General features: G+C 41.8%; 1 protein-coding gene across 1 annotated transcript in view; it reads left to right on the top strand.

Moving 5' to 3' along the window:
- The window catches only part of PELI2 (pellino E3 ubiquitin protein ligase family member 2), a 195,530-nt gene that overhangs the window by 157,210 nt on the left and 24,453 nt on the right, over nt 1–13,867 (top strand). The window lies entirely within an intron of this gene.

The raw sequence follows: 13,867 nt of genomic DNA, 5'->3' as shown, positions 1-13,867 counted from the left end.
CCCCAAAAAAAAAAAAAAAAAAAGACTGGAGTTCTTACCCTCAAGGAGCTTTTCATCTGATTGGAAGTGGTAGGATTCCTGGGAACAGATGTCCACAAAGCATGTGAATGTCACCTGCCCAGCTCTCTGGCTGCAACCCTTGGTGTTCATGTTTTCCCAACTATGTTCAAGTCAGATCATCTTCTGAAACTAGTACCACCAGCCAGATCTAGCTTCTTTGTACTTGGGAGTCACCCCAAATTAGAAACAGGCTCTCCTCACACATTCTTACTCTCTCTGGTGTCTGTGCTTGCTGATAGATTGAACGTGTCTGCCCCAGCCCTGTCCAGCACTCTGTGTGCCATAGATTCTGTGCCAGGGTTTATCGAATAGCTCAGTAAACCAATCCAGGATGGGCTCAGGAGTGGCCCAGGGCCAAGTTCAAAGCTATTGCCTCTAACAAATAGGCCTATCATTTTGATTTACTAGAAAATGATGTTGATTCTGATGAAATCCAAGTTAGCACTTTTAGACTTTCTTATCGTAGCCATGGTTCAGGCACTTGTTTGAAATGTGGTTCCTTGAAAAGATAGAATATTTTAAAGAGTGTGTTTCATGCAACATAAATTGTGAATTCCTTTAGCCACCTCCTCTCTTTAGAAATAGTACTCATACATATTTTAAACATAAATTGACAAAGATGGCAAAGACCTCATCTTCCCTGTAGCAAATTGAACCAGACTGATTGAGGATTTATTGCCTAATTATACTTGTCAGCCTGACATAAAAGTCATTAGTTCTAGAAAAATATGTTTGTCATACCAGGATTATCTCTAATTAATACAGTCAATATCTAGCATATACTTAAAGCCAAACACTATAGTGGTTTCCAAAGTATGTGTTATGGACTGCAGGGAACTGCTGTAAATACAGGTTCATATTTGAAGAGAGAAAATGCCATGTTTTATATACATCATTTCCTCTGCTTTGAATCCAGTGAAATCAGTGCTACTGACATTGACTCCCTTTGTTAATGAATTATAAAGGTAGTAGCTGAAAGATCAGAGAGGTTATGGTTGGTGAGGATCTGAACTCAGATTCAAACCTGGTCCAGTGTGGTGTTTTTCCAGCATCAGTGTCCACTAGCCAAGTTAATCTCTGTAGTATCTACCTGTGGTTATTCCATTTTTCTAAAGTACATGTAAAGTTTGAGCTCAGCAGAATAAAACCATTGAGAGAGCCAGTTTGATATAAATGTTTTTTTTCTGTCCGATGTTTAAGCATTTGCTGGATTATCAGTGGCTACTGCATGAGGTGATGAAATTTTAGATGCAATTAGTATCATGCCTCACGGGACAATTAGTGCATGCCCATATATGTTTGATACCCTCTAGTCCTCACCTTGCTCTGCCTCTGCATCACAGTGTGCACAGTGCTCGAGATGGTAAAATCATTCAGCAGTTATTTCCAGGCTGCTGCACGCTCACTGTAAACTCATTCATTTGCTCATAAATGTGCAGCTTTCTGCCATAAACATCAGAAGTTATTTCTGAACAACCAAGGTTTGACTCATTGGCCCCACTCAGACCTACCCCCAAACAGTTTTATTACTCTGTTTTCCCATACCAATTAAAATGTTTCTACAGCAATACACCTTGTCATAGAAAGCTTGTATTTCATAACCAGAGCCACTGTGAGAGGTCAGTGTCTTTTTTCCAATTTCATTCATCCCTTTCTGTAGTAGTTGTTTTGTGTAGTTACTTATTTAGATTTTATGATGGACTGAAATATTAAATTACAAACTAGATTTAACAGTTAAAGTGGCTGAAAATAAACTTGTCTAAAACACACATCATCGGCAGGGGAGCCGATACTTAGTCTATGATGTCGTATTAAATAGTGCCATGTTGTTGCCATTATTCAGAAGGCTGTTGAGAACACAAGCTGACATTATGCTTCTTAGTAGAACCCCAAAGACAAAGAGGTCACTAGCTGTCCCAATAGAGCGTTCAGGACGTTTCCTAGCCCTGCCCCCATCAGGCATACTGTTAGAGAACCTCTGACTTCTTCACAGAGAGCAGATCGCATGAGCACAGGCAGAGTGAGGAGATGCGTGCTCAGCCCAGAACACATCCAGCCCCAGAGACTCTTTCTTCCTAGGTGTTTTGCGGGGACCTGAAAGGCAGGAACAGTGAGCAGCCTTAGAGAAGAGCACCACGTTCAGATATGTGGTGCAGAGCTCTTCAGAGCAGCTTGGTATCTAGAAAAGGTTGCTTCAGTATATAAGCCACACCAGGTCTCTGGCCCTCTACTTTTGAGAGGCAAAAACAACCCTAATTATATCTACACACAAAGAAGAATATGCAGGGTGTGCTCATTTCAAAAACATTCATTTGATTTAGCCAGACTATTGTGTGGCCCAGGAACAATAATTGCAGTTCTATAATAGTCAACTTCCAGGATGTCTAGACAAGAGGGATATTAAACTCCTGAGTCATTTGGTACTAAGAAAGACTTCATAATAAAAAAATTAGGTGTCCTTTGAAGAAAAAGAATTTCATTGTATTTGAAGTGCAGATGCAGGCATGCTCATGTATATGCACACATGCATACACACACACATGCACACTGTATTCCCTTAAATGATGCAGACTCTAATAAGGCATACTTTTTTGGTATATGTCATACATGTAGTTTGAAAAGTGGATTCATAGTTTCTAACATACGTGGTGATTTTCTTCTTCTGCCTTCCTAGTGTCCCTTCTATTCTTGCTCTAAATGTATTAAGGACTACAGAAATCTCCATGTGACACACTTGGTGCCCTTTGTCTTCTCTGGCAATACTTTAATGATTCACAGATACTTTTTATAGTCTATAATCATTTTAAATATTAATACAAAATTTTCTTCACATCTCAGTCTTCTAATCGGAGATTATAACAATAAAAATGCATATTTGCTTTAAACACAAACAGCCTCTTAACATACATTCAGGAACACGTAACACTTCCATTAGAAACATAGACCCTGCTCTGTGTGGAGACGCTGCTGCCTGCCATGGTAGACACATCTGTCCCATGCTCTTGGGTGCAGGTAAGACGTATGCACAGATAACCATAGTGTCTTGGGTGATGAGTCACATAAGTGCTTTGGTACCAGTAGGCCTTGTAAGCTGATCGTTTCAGTTATCTTTTGTTGTGTAGAAAACTACCACAGAATTTAGTGACTTCACAAAAACCATTCTGTTTTATTCATTATTTTGTGGGTTAGGAATCTGGGAAGGGCACCGCTGAGCAGTCAGTCTCTGGTCCACATCTGGGGCAACTGGAGCTGGAGGATCCACTCTCACAGAGGCTTCTCCACGCACATGTCTGCATCTTGGTGCTCCCAGGCCTCCCTCTCCCCATGTGGCATTTCATTCTCCAGGCCCTCTTCCTGTTGCTTTGGCTTCTTGGAGCCTAGTGGCATGTGTGTAGTCAGGCTTCTTGCCCACAGCTGGGAACCCCAGAGCAGCAAACGGAAGCTGCAGGCCTTCCCTGAGCTAGTATCAGAAGTTCCATGTGTCACATCCACGGCATTCTCTTGGTCAATGAACAAGCTACTGAAGCCAGCCCAGATGCCAGATGATACATGAAGATTGCACAAAAGCATCGTCAGAACAGAAAGTTAAGGGCTGTAAAAAAGCTGATTATAAAATTCCTTTGAGGAATAAATCAGATTTGTAGCTACTGGTTGCCCAACAACTACTTTGTTTTTGAGGAGAAAAAGTGAAATGTTACACATTGTTTTGTATTTGATTTTTGCCTTAACACAGTGAAATCAGCCCATCTTTGACTCCCTGTTGGATTAATTATGATGATAATAATGCTTAACTGTATGTGAGCAACAGTGGCAAGAGAGGGCTCAGGGGTGACATTAAGCTTTTAAGTGTGAGTGACTGTTGTGCTATTGACTGAAATAGGAAACCCAGAAGGAGAAAATGTTTGAACCAAACCATATAATAATGCTGTACACTGCAAGTGACAAAATGCCTAACCTACAGAAGCCTAAAACCCTGATTTTTATTCCAGAGGTCTGGGGACAGGTAGTTCCACGTTTGATTCAGCATCTCAAAGATGTCAGGGCTCTGAGCCAACTTCTGTGAGAGTCTTTTGACCTTCCTCTCGTGTTGCAAGGTGGTCTGCTTCCGCTGCAAACATCGTGTCGTATTTTAGTGACAGAGAAGGGAAGGAGTCTCTCTCAGTGTCTCTCATCCCCAGGAGCTCCACACCAGATCTCTCCTAAGTCCCATTGGCTGACAGTGGATCACATTTCCACACGCTAGCCTCAGAGGAGAGTGGGAGAGCTAGCGTTGATGTTGTGAGGCTTTTTCACAGGCAGCCAGCTCAGCCAGCAGAGAGAAGGACATTAGGCAGGCAACCAACGGTGTCTGCCACAGTGATGAATCCCATTTTCTCTCTCCACACAGTTGATAAAGGCTCACTTAGCAGCCTTATAGAGCTTGAATTAAATGGGCTAAATCATAACTATAATAAATTAATATTTTCTGGATGCGTATGAGTTTCTCTATTGGCTTTCACTTTGTGGTTGAGAGCTACCACTGCTTCTTAACAAATAAAAGATTTAATTGTTTCCCTCATACTTTAAAATTTAGATGAAAATTCTTCAGTAACATGTCCATTAAGACATGTTACCCGTTGTTTATTCTGCAAGATTGCTTTCTGTTCTTTCTGTTATCATAACATATTATATAAGTGCTTTTATGTGTGTATATGGGTTTATAAGAGGAAGAAAATTCTCCAGACATATGAACCATGTGTGTTTTAGAGTCTGGAGACTCACAGAACTCCCTGACATTAGTTTTTAGTTATAAGTTGAAGCAGGACAGCCAGTTCTAACTGTTCTCATCCCTGAATGGCAAAGTCTGGCAGAACTGAGCCTGTGACACAAGCAGCATAGCAGTAAGAAAATACATAACCTTAGCTGAGAAGAAAATACTTTGACTCATCTGGTCTGGGCATCTGGGATTGCAAAGTAAGGCTTAATTTCTTCAGCTGGGTAAAGCTGAAATTCTTTAATCTGTTTATCTGTAATTGTCCAATTATATTTCAACCTAATAACATTTAAACTGTAATAAAGTAGTTTTTATAGACTCAAAACATTTGAGCTGAGAGTATCACTACTGGTACCTTTGCTAGTGAGAAGTAGGGAAGGTGAGGGGAAGACCTGAAGAAAGAAACTCTAAATATCATCTTGTATCTGTAGCAGTTCGTTTCTTCGTTCATTCATTCATTCATTTGACATTAATTGAATGCCTGCCACACTCTTGGTGCTAGGGGTGGAAAAAAAATAAGACTGAACGTGCCTTCGAGGCACAAAGCAGTGTTATGAGAACAGAGATGGCAACCTGCCTTCTCATCACAGCTGCACAATAGAGAAGTGGATATAGGAAATCATTATTGTCTACACCAGCAGTCCCCAACCATTTTGGCACCAGGGACCAGTTTTGTGGAAAACAATTTTCTCCACAGACCAGGGAGGCACATGGTTTTGGGATGATTCAAGCACGTTACATTTGTTGTGTACTTTATTTCTATTATTATTACATTGTAATACGTAATTAAATAATTATATAACTCACCATAATGTGAAATCAGTGGGAACCCTGAGTTTGTTTTCCAGCAACTAGACAGTCCCATCTGGGGGTTATGTGAGACAGTAACAGATCATCAGGCATTAGATTCTCATAAGGAGCACACAATCTAGATCCCTCACATGCATAGTTCACAACAGGATTCATACTCCTATGAGAACCTAATGCCACCACTGATCTGACAGAAGGAGCTCGGGTGGTAATGATAGCGATGGGGAGCAGCTGTAAATACAGATGAAACTTCGCTTGCTCGCCCGCCACTCACCTGCTACTGTGTGCCCTGGTTCCTAACAGGCCACAGACTGATAGCACTCTGTGGCCCAGGGGTTGGGGACCTCTGGTCTACACAAACAAACTGCTTGAGCTGGTTTTCTTTACAATGTTACAGAGCTTTCTAAATTTGTGTTGGTGTAGTAAGATCACGGCATTATGTTACAGTAATTGTGCTTGAACTAAGTTATAGTGAATGCCAAGAAAAGGCCCTACCTGCTGTCCTTTCTGATATTTTGGAAATAGATTCCACAACAACTTAGGGCCTTGGAGAAACTTGTATTTCCAAAATACTGGAAATGATTGACTCAAGTCAGTAAATCTGTGATTTACTAGAAGCTCTGTTTTTGAAAGTCGTATTTTATTTTTTTATTTTTTTTTAATTTATTTATTATTATATTTTAAGTTGTAGGGTACATGTGCATAACGTGCAGGTTTGTTACATATGTATACTTGTGCCATGTTGGTGTGCTGCACCCATCAACTCGTCATTTACATCAGGTATAACTCCCAATGCAATCCCTCTCCCCTCCCTCCTCCCCATGATAGGCCCCGGTGTGTGATGTTCCCCTTCCTGAGTCCAAGTGATCTCATTGTTCAGTTCCCACCTATGAGTGAGAACATGCGGTGTTTGGTTTTCTGTTCTTGTGATAGTTTGCTAAGAATGATGGTTTCCAGCTGCATCCATGTCCCTACAAAGGACACAAACTCATCCTTTTTTATGGCTGCATAGTATTCCATGCTGTATATGTGCCACATTTTCTTAATCCAGTCTGTCACTGATGGACATTTGGGCTGATTCCAAGTCTTTGCTATTGTGAATAGTGCTGCAATAAACATACGTGTGCATGTGTCTTTATAGCAGCATAATTTATAATCCTTTGGGTATATACCCAGTAATGAGATGGCTGGGTCATATGGTACATCTAGTTCTAGATCCTTGAGGAATCGCCATACTGTTTTCCATAATGGTTGAACTAGTTTACAGTCCCACCAACAGTGTAAAAGTGTTCCTATTTCTCCACATCCTCTCCAGCACTTGTTGTTTCCTGACTTTTTAATGATCGCCATTCTAACTGGTGTGAGATGGTATCTCATTGTGGTTTTGATTTGCATTTCTCTGATGGCCAGTGATGATGAGCATTTTTTCATGTGTCTGTTGGCTGTATGAATGTCTTCTTTTGAGAAATGTCGGTTCATATCCTTTGCCCACTTTTGGATGGGGTTGTTTGTTTTTTTCTTGTAAATTTGTTTGAGTTCTTTGTAGGTTCTGGATATTAGCCCTTTGTCAGATGAGTAGATTGCAAACATTTTCTCCCATTCTGTAGGTTGCCCGTTCACTCTGATGGTAGTTTCTTTTGCTGTGCAGAAACTCTTTAGTTTAATTAGATCCCATTTGTCAATTTTGGCTTTTGCTGCCGCTGCTTTTGGTGTTTTAGACATGAAGTCTTTGCCCATGCCTATGTCCTGAATGGTACTACCTAGGTTTTCCTCTAGGATTTTTATGGTATTAGGTCTAACATTTAAGTCTCTAATCCATCTTGAATTAATTTTCGTATAAGGAGTAAGGAAAGGATCCAGTTTCAGCTTTCTACTTATGGCTAGCCAATTTTCCCAGCACCATTTATTAAATAGGGAATCCTTTCCCTATTTCTTGTTTCTCTCAGGTTTGTCAAAGATCAGATGGCTGTAGATGTGTGGTATTATTTCTGAGGACTCTGTTCTGTTCCATTGGTCTATATCTCTGTTTTGGTACCAGTACCATGCTGTTTTGGTTACTGTAGCCTTGTAGTATAGTTTGAAGTCAGGTAGCGTGATGCCTCCAGCTTTGTTCTTTTGACTTAGGATTGTCTTGGAGATGCGGGCTCTTTTTTGGTTCCATATGAACTTTAAAGCAGTTTTTTCCAATTCTGTGAAGAAACTCATTGGTAGCTTGATGGGGATGGCATTGAATCTATAAATTACCTTGGGCAGTATGGCCATTTTCACGATATTGATTCTTCCTATCCATGAGCATGGTATGTTCTTCCATTTGTTTGTGTCCTCTTTGATTTCACTGAGCAGTGGTTTGTAGTTCTCCTTGAAGAGGTCCTTTACATCCTTTGTAAGTTGGATTCCTAGGTATTTTATTCTCTTTGAAGCAATTGTGAATGGAAGTTCATTCATGATTTGGCTCTCTGTTTGTCTGTTACTGGTGTATAAGAATGCTTGTGATTTGTGCACATTAATTTTGTATCCTGAGACTTTGCTGAAGTTGCTTATCAGCTTAAGGAGATTTTGGGCTGAGATGGCGGGGTTTTCTAAATATACAATCATGTCATCTGCAAAGAGGGACAATTTGACTTCTTCTTTTCCTAACTGAATACCCTTGATTTCTTTCTCTTGTCTAATTGCCCTAGCCGGAACTTCCAACACTATGTTGAATAGGAGTGGTGAGAGAGGGCATCCCTGTCTTGTGCCAGTTTTCAAAGGGAATTTTTCCAGTTTTTGCCCATTCAGTATGATATTGGCTGTGGGTTTGTCATAAATAGCTCTTATTATTTTGAGGTATGTTCCATCAATACCGAATTTATTGAGCGTTTTTAGCATGAAGGGCTGTTGAATTTTGTCAAAAGCCTTTTCTGCATCTGTTGAGATAATCATGTGGTTCTTGTCTTTGGTTCTGTTTATATGCTGGGTTATGTTTATTGATTTGCGAATGTTGAACCAGCCTTGCATCCCAGGGATGAAGCCCACTTGATCATGGTGGATAAGCTTTTTGATGTGTTGTTGAATCCGGTTTGCCGTATTTTATTGAGGATTTTTGCATCGATGTTCATCAGGGATATTGGTCTAAAATTCTCTTTTTTTGTTGTGTCTCTGCCAGGCTTTGGTATCAGGATGATGTTGGCCTCATAAAATGAGTTAGGGAGGATTCCCTCTTTTTCTATTGATTGGAATAGTTTCAGAAGGAATGGTACCAACTCCTCCTTGTACCTCTGGTAGAATTCAGCTGTGAATCCATCTGGTCCTGGACTTTTTTTGGTTGGTAGGCTATTAATTATTGCCTCAATTTCAGAGCCTACTATTGGTCTATTCAGGGATTCAACTTCTTCTTGGTTTAGTCTTGGAAGAGTGTACGTGTCCAGGAAATTATCCATTTCTTCTAGATTTTCCAGTTTATTTGCGTAGAGGTGTTTATAGTATTCTCTGATGGTAGTTTGTATTTCTGTGGGGTCGGTGGTGATATCCCCTTTATCATTTTTAATTGCGTCGATTTGATTCTTCTCTCTTTTCTTCTTTATTAGTCTTGCTAGTGGTCTGTCAATTTTGTTGATCTTTTCAAAAAACCAACTCCTGGATTCATTGATTTTTTGGAGGGTTTTTTTGTGTCTCTATCTCCTTCAGTTCTGCTCTGATCTTAGTTATTTCTTGCCTTCTGCTAGCTTTCGAATGCGTTTGCTCTTGCTTCTCTAGTTCTTTTAATTGCGATGTTAGAGTGTCAATTTTAGATCTTTCCTGCTTTCTCTTGTGGGCATTTAGTGCTATAAATTTCCCTCTACACACTGCTTTAAATGTGTCCCAGAGATTCTGGTATGTTGTATCTTTGTTCTCATTGGTTTCAAAGAACATCTTTATTTCTGCCTTCATTTCGTTATGTACCCAGTAGTCATTCAGGAGCAGGTTGTTCAGTTTCCATGTAGTTGAGCAGTTTTGATTGAGTTTCTTAGTCCTGAGTTCTAGTTTGATTGCACTGTGGTCTGAGAGACAGTTTGTTATAATTTCTGTTCTTGTACATTTGCTGAGGAGTGCTTTACTTCCAATTATGTGGTCAATTTTGGAGTAAGTACGATGTGGTGCTGAGAAGAATGTATATTCTGTTGATTTGGGGTGGAGAGTTCTATAGATGTCTATTAGGTCTGCTTGCTGCAGAGATGAGTTCAATTCCTGGATATCCTTGTTAACTTTCTGTCTCATTGATCTGTCTAATGTTGACAGTGGAGTGTTGAAGTCTCCCATTATTATTGTATGGGAGTCTAAGTCTCTTTGTAAGTCTCTAAGGACTTGCTTTATGAATCTGGGTGCTCCTGTATTGGGTGCATATATATTTAGGAGAGTTAGCTCTTCCTGTTGAATTGATCCCTTTACCATTATGTAATGGCCTTCTTTGTCTCTTTTGATCTTTGATGGTTTAAAGTCTGTTTTATCAGAGACTAGTATTACAACCCCTGCTTTTTTTTGTTCTGCATTTGCTTGGTAAATCTTCCTCCATCCCTTTATTTTGAGCCTATGTATGTCTCTGCTTGTGAGATGGGTCTCCTGAATACAGCAGACTGATGGGTCTTGACTCTTTATCCAGTTTGCCAGTCTGTGTCTTTTAATTGGAGCATTTAGTCCATTTACATTTAAGGTTAAGATTGTTATGTGTGAACTTGATCCTGCCATTATGATATTAACTGGTTATTTTGCTCATTAGTTGATGCAGTTTCTTCCTAGCCTCGATGGTCTTTACATTTTGGCATGTTTTTGCAATGGCTGGTTCCGGTTGTTCCTTTCCATGTTGAGTGCTTCCTTCAGGGTCTCTTGTAAGGCAGGCCTAGTGGTGACAAAATCTCTCAGCATTTGCTTATCTGTAAAGGATTTTATTTCTCCTTCACTTATGAAACTTAGTTTGGCTGGATATGAAATTCTGGGTTGAAAATTCTTTTCTTTAAGAATGTTGAATATTGGCCCCCACTCTCTTCTGGCTTGGAGAGTTTCTGCCGAGAGATCTGCTGTGAGTCTGATGGGCTTCCCTTTGTGGGTAACCCGACCTTTCTCTCTGGCTGCCCTTAAGATTTTTTCCTTCATTTCAACTTTGGTGAATCTGGCAATTATGTGTCTTGGAGTTGCTCTTCTCGAGGAGTATCTTTGTGGCGTTCTCTGCATTTCCTGGATTTGAATGTTGGCCTGCCCTACTAGGTTGGGGAAGTTCTCCTGGATGATATCCTGAAGAGTGTTTTCCAGCTTGGTTCCATTTTCCCCCTCACTTTCAGGCACCCCAATCAGACGTAGATTTGGTCTTTTTACATAATCCCATACTTCTTGCAGGCTTTGTTCATTTCTTTTTCTTCTTTTTTCTTTTGGTTTCTCTTCTCGCTTCATTTCATTCATTTGATCCTCAATCGCTGATACTCTTTCTTCCAGTTGATCGAGTCGGTTACTGAAGCTTGTGCATTTGTCACGTATTTCTCGTGTCATGGTTTTCATCTCTTTCATTTCGTTTATGATCTTCTCTGCATTAATTACTCTAGCCATCAATTCTTCCACTTTTTTTTCAAGATTTTTAGTTTCTTTGCGCTGGGTACGTAATTCCTCCTTTAGCTCTGAGAAATTTGATGGACTGAAGCCTTCTTCTCTCATCTCGTCAAAGTCATTCTCTGTCCAGCTTTGATCCGTTGCTGGCGATGAGCTGCGCTCCTTTGCCGGGGGAGATGTACTCTTATTTTTTGAATTTCCAGCTTTTCTGCCCTGCTTTTTCCCCATCTTTGTGGTTTTATCTGCCTCTGGTCTTTGATGATGGTGATGTACTGATGGGGTTTTGGTGTAGGTGTCCTTCCTGTTTGATAGTTTTCCTTCTAACAGTCAGGACCCTCAGCTGTAGGTCTGTTGGAGATTGCTTGAGGTCCACTCCAGACCCTGTTTGCCTGGGTATCAGCAGCAGAGGCTGCAGAAGATAGAATATTTCTGAACAGCGAGTGTACCTGTCTGATTCTTGCTTTGGAAGCTTCCTCTCAGGGGTGTACTCCACCCTGTGAGGTGTGGAGTGTCAGACTGCCCCTAGTGGGAGATGTCTCCCAGTTAGGCTACTCAGGGGTCAGGGACCCACTTGAGCAGGCAGTCTGTCCGTTCTCAGATCTCAACCTCCGTGTTGGGAGATCCACTGCTCTCTTCAAAGCTGTCAGACAGAGTCGTTTGCGTCTGCAGAGGTTTCTGCTGCTTTTTTGTTGTTGTTGTTGTTGTGTAGCTGTGCCCTGTCCCCAGAGGTGGAGTCTACAGAGACAGGCAGGTTTCCTTGAGCTGCTGTGAGCTCCACCCAGTTGGAGCTTCCCAGCAGCTTTGTTTACCTACTTAAGCCTCAGCAATGGCGGGCGCCCCTCCCCCAGCCTCGCTGCTGCCTTGCCGGTAGATCACAGACTGCTGTGCTAGCAATGAGGGAGGCTCCGTGGGCGTGGGACCCTCCCGGCCAGGTGTGGGATATGATCTCCTGGTGTGCCTGTTTGCTTAAAGCGCAGTATTGGGGTGGGAGTTACCCGATTTTCCAGGTGTTGTGTGTCTCAGTTCCCCTGGCTAGGAAAAGAGATTCCCTTCCCCCTTGTGCTTCCCAGGTGAGGCAATGCCTCGCCCTGCTTCAGCTCTCGCTGGTCGGGCTGCAGCAGCTGACCAGCACTGATTGTCCGGCACTCCCCAGTGAGATGAACCCAGTACCTCAGTTGAAAATGCAGAAATCACCGGTCTTCTGTGTCGCTGGGGCTGGGAGTTGGAGACTGGAGCTGTTCCTATTCGGCCATCTTGCTCCGCCGCCGAAAGTCGTATTTTAAATGTTAAAAGCTATTGTTGAACAATTGATGCTTGTAACAAAAAGTTCAATGCCGTATGTACTTGGCAGACTTTTCTATAAGACATGACCCAAGAAGGAAAGTGAAAATTGATCTCAGGCTTAACCTCTTCTTTAACTTCCCCCAAACACCTAAATCTGACACTAATTTAGACTTTAATACATGAAAACAAGGTCATGTGAGCCCTAATTCATGTAACTGAAGGAAGTCCACACTTCTCCATTTATTGGCGATGATTCTGATGGTGGCCTTAGGCACACTGGTTTTTACTGCCACCAAATCCCAGTGCTGGCTTCAGTCTCATCTTTTCAGGCCAGCTCAGCCCACATTTCTGCTTTCCATAGGTGGCAGCCTGTTGGACCCCAGGGCACCAGTACTCTGGGCCCTTGTAGGGGCAGGACCCTTCTCCTGGCTTAGCATTACCAGAGGGAAATCCTTGCCAGAACTGGAAGTGACTTCGAGGTGACGATCACACTGGTTCTGAAGTTCCTCAGCCGCCCGTGCTACAGGGTGTGCCTCACCTGCTGCCCCAGAGCCACTCGCCACCTTCATGGGATTTGTTTCTGCCTGCGGTCTCTTTTCCCACTTTCCTACCTTCCCCAAATTCCAAGGCCTCCAAATCACAGCCCGTGGCTAGTACTTTTTTTAATCTAAAAGACACAGAAAAGGCGTTTTCCTAACCTAAGAGCATTCCCTTTTCCTAACCCTGGCCATTTGCCTTAAAAAACATACAAAAAAAAGAAATCATAAATTTTCTTTAAATTGGCTCAACATTCAAGGCATCCTACATCAGTGTTTTCTCTCCGTTTTGGGAGCTTGGGTAAGACTCCCCTTTGCTGTGGGCATTTTCCAGGTAAGGTGATGCTTTCACTAGAAATACCCTTTTTTCATGTGCTACATAGTCTTACAGTTTTGGTCACAAGAATATTTTTATAATGAAACACCTTACAAGAATTTGTGTCCAATAGCAACTTGCAACCTATAAAATGGCTGTTTCTGGTGTTTTCTAAAGTGGCGAGGAAGTGTCTCTAGGGCAGAAATCTCCAAACCCCAAAGTAGTGGTCTGTGGCCTCTTTGGAACTGGGCCGCACAGCAGGAGGTGAGTGTCAGGGAAGCAAGGAAAGCTTCATCTGTATTTATTGCTGCTCCCCATTGCTTACATTACGGGTTGAACTCTGCCTCCTGTCAGATCAGCAGTGGCATTAGATTCTCATAGGAGCACGAACCCTGTTGTGAACTGTGTGTGCAAGGGATCTAGGTTGCGTATTCCTTATGAGAATCTAAGGCCTGATGATCTGTCAGTATCTCCATCACCCTCAGATGGGACCATCTAGTTGCTGGAAAACAAGCTCAGGGCTCCCACTGATTCTACATTATGGTGAGTTGT

The sequence above is a fragment of the Papio anubis genome, chromosome 7 (genome assembly GCF_008728515.1).
Source record: "Papio anubis isolate 15944 chromosome 7, Panubis1.0, whole genome shotgun sequence".
Lineage (NCBI taxonomy): Eukaryota > Metazoa > Chordata > Mammalia > Primates > Cercopithecidae > Papio > Papio anubis.
Note: the sequence above shows the minus strand (reverse complement) of the source record. Positions and strands in the feature narration are given on the sequence as shown.